At 34.8% G+C, this 2,500-nt stretch overlaps 1 protein-coding gene across 1 annotated transcript in view; it reads right to left on the bottom strand.

Moving 5' to 3' along the window:
* The window catches only part of LOC143034573 (uncharacterized), a 39,665-nt gene that overhangs the window by 17,667 nt on the left and 19,498 nt on the right, over positions 1-2,500 (bottom strand). The gene's annotated exons all lie outside the window — the stretch shown is intronic.

Genomic DNA, 2,500 nt, shown 5'->3' with positions numbered 1-2,500 from the left:
CGTTTTTGATCATGTAGGTGTTTGCATGGAACAACTTATGTAGTACAAAACAAACTATACATTTATCATACACGCCCAAAAAAACAAACAAACCTATATACAAATGATTAAACAGATGAATAAAACGACAGTCTATTTCATTTTATTGCTAAAGAAAACTGTATTTTCTGCTACTGTGCCAAAAATGTCCCATCAAGTCTTAACATGAGACGAGCAAGCATCGGTTGGGAGGGAAGCGGTTTGTGTACAGAGGTGCCCACGTCACTAATGTTGCCAGATGCATGGCGACCTGATTCTAACCCACATAGTTTTTGTTCATTCTTTGTTTATGTTGCAGGGCTTATTAATATTCAATAGTATATATTTACATCAACCTGAACATAATCAATTGGTGATGGACAGAATAGAATATGTGAAGAGTTTCCTGGGATTGTTAGATGTTAATTTTTTTCCTTCGTATATTTTATTCATCTATTTACTTATTTATTTATTCATTTGTTTGTTTGTTTATTCATTTATTTGTTTACTTACTTATCTATTTATTTATTAATTGACTTACTTATCTATTTATTTGTTTATTCATTTATTTGTTTACTTACTTATCTAGTTATTTATTAATTGACTTACTTATCTGTTTATTTGTTATTTACTTGTTCTTATCAGGTTATCAATAGCTGATTTGATTCATTTGTAAGGGTACCTTCCTCCAATGACGTCATTAAGTTTTGAAGTCGTTTTATTGTTGCTTAAGTTCCCTTCCATTTACACTGCCTGTCCTTGCATATAAGGCAAAGGTGAGTGTTACAAAAAATGTTGAGGGGCTCTTATCGTTAGCTTACTACGATATTAATCTAGGTTTCAAGTTACGGACGGGGTGTCAAGTATATGAATGAAATAGATTGGCGTCAGCCACACTGAGATAGAAGAGTACAACCCGGAAAGGAAGAAGTGTTTACTTGCTTCTCTTACTTTGGCTTGATCTCAAATGGTTAAAGGTGATGACCACTTGCCCTAGCTGTCCAAACACTTAGGGTAAAGGTGCTTTGGTCTCAGCTAAACGCCTCTTTTTTTTTATTTACATATATATTTTTTCATTTTATCTCGTTTTATCCTATTTCACTTTCTTTATATCTTTCTATTGTCGTCTAACCGTTGTTGGACATCATATCCAGCTGTGGATGTGTCCCATCTATATTTATCTAGAAATGTTGATCTAGATGAATTTTACATGGCTGTGTAGAACTTCTGACACATTGTCCCTCGGTCTCCTGTTAATTCTAACTCAAATATTAACTTATTTGAATTTTAGATGTTCTGAATCTAGATAACCTATATAACTGCTCTGGCGGACATAAGAAATTGAATATAAATGACGAAGTCATTTGCCGAATGATCTAACCATAATTCTAATCAAATAAATCTGAGCCAATGCATCTAGAAAGGAGCGGATGTTGGGAGCTCCCAGTGGGTTGACTCCTCACGTTAGGCCATCTGGACCTCTTGCTGAAGGTCTTGGGAAGGTTTTACGACATATCTCCTCCTCCTCCTCCTCCTCACCCCCCCTCATCCTCCTCCTCCTCCTTCTCCTCCTCCTCCTCCTCCTCCTCCTCCTCCTCCTCCTTCTCCTCCTCCTCCTCCTCCTCCTCCTCCTCCTCTTTGGCTTCGTGTTTACATATCTGCGACTGTGGGCGTCGGCCGGCGAGTTGGTGTGGGTTGCATCTACCTACACTTAGCAAATTCATCTTTCTAATAGCACCGTTTAATCACGAATGGTGCTTGGAAATGCCTGTTTTGTATGACAACTTTGTTAAAGTATGTCATTTTGTTTATTACAAAATAAGTATATAGGAGACATCTGAGATATTACAATAATAAAAACAGTCCTTGAGTTGCAAACTTCTATGTTAAATTTGCGCTAGATAGCGCTAAAAATACACCAAAAATGTGATAAATATACGAAAGACAGCGCCAATAAATATTTTTTTTTTGCAGGTGGAATGACTCCAAATTAATATACGAATATTGTGACAGTGTTGAAGTGATTAAAAACGCTAACGTTAATAGGTTTTCTATAAAAAAAAAGGCTAAAAAGGTGTAACTGAAATACAGGCTAGAAATATGAGATCTAGATGTTTAGCAAAGAATCAGAATGTTCACTACTCACTGAATATGGTAGCAATATTTGAATAATCATATTTGACAAATTCCTTTAAAAAAAATCAGTCTTTTCCACGAGACAGGTTGATGACCTTTGAATAAAAATTTCTGTGTAATACAAAGGTTATTTGCATTACGTAAAAGAATCTAATTGTTAATATATATGAAATATTTTTCCTCTGGTCAGTGTGAAGCATTTGTGTCGATTCTACAAACAAGCATGAATCTAATTGTTAACATATTTGGAATATTTTTTATTTGGTTAGTGTGAAACACTGTCGATCCTACAAACACGGAAAAACCTAATTGTTAGTATTTTAATTTATTTATTTTTTCTCTGGTT

The sequence above is a fragment of the Oratosquilla oratoria genome, chromosome 2, assembly GCF_046742065.1.
Source record: "Oratosquilla oratoria isolate Oo_2021 chromosome 2, ASM4674206v1, whole genome shotgun sequence".
NCBI classification, from domain to species: Eukaryota; Metazoa; Arthropoda; class Malacostraca; order Stomatopoda; family Squillidae; genus Oratosquilla; species Oratosquilla oratoria.
The sequence above is the reverse complement of the archived record's forward strand: the minus strand, read 5'-3'. Positions and strand labels throughout refer to the sequence as shown.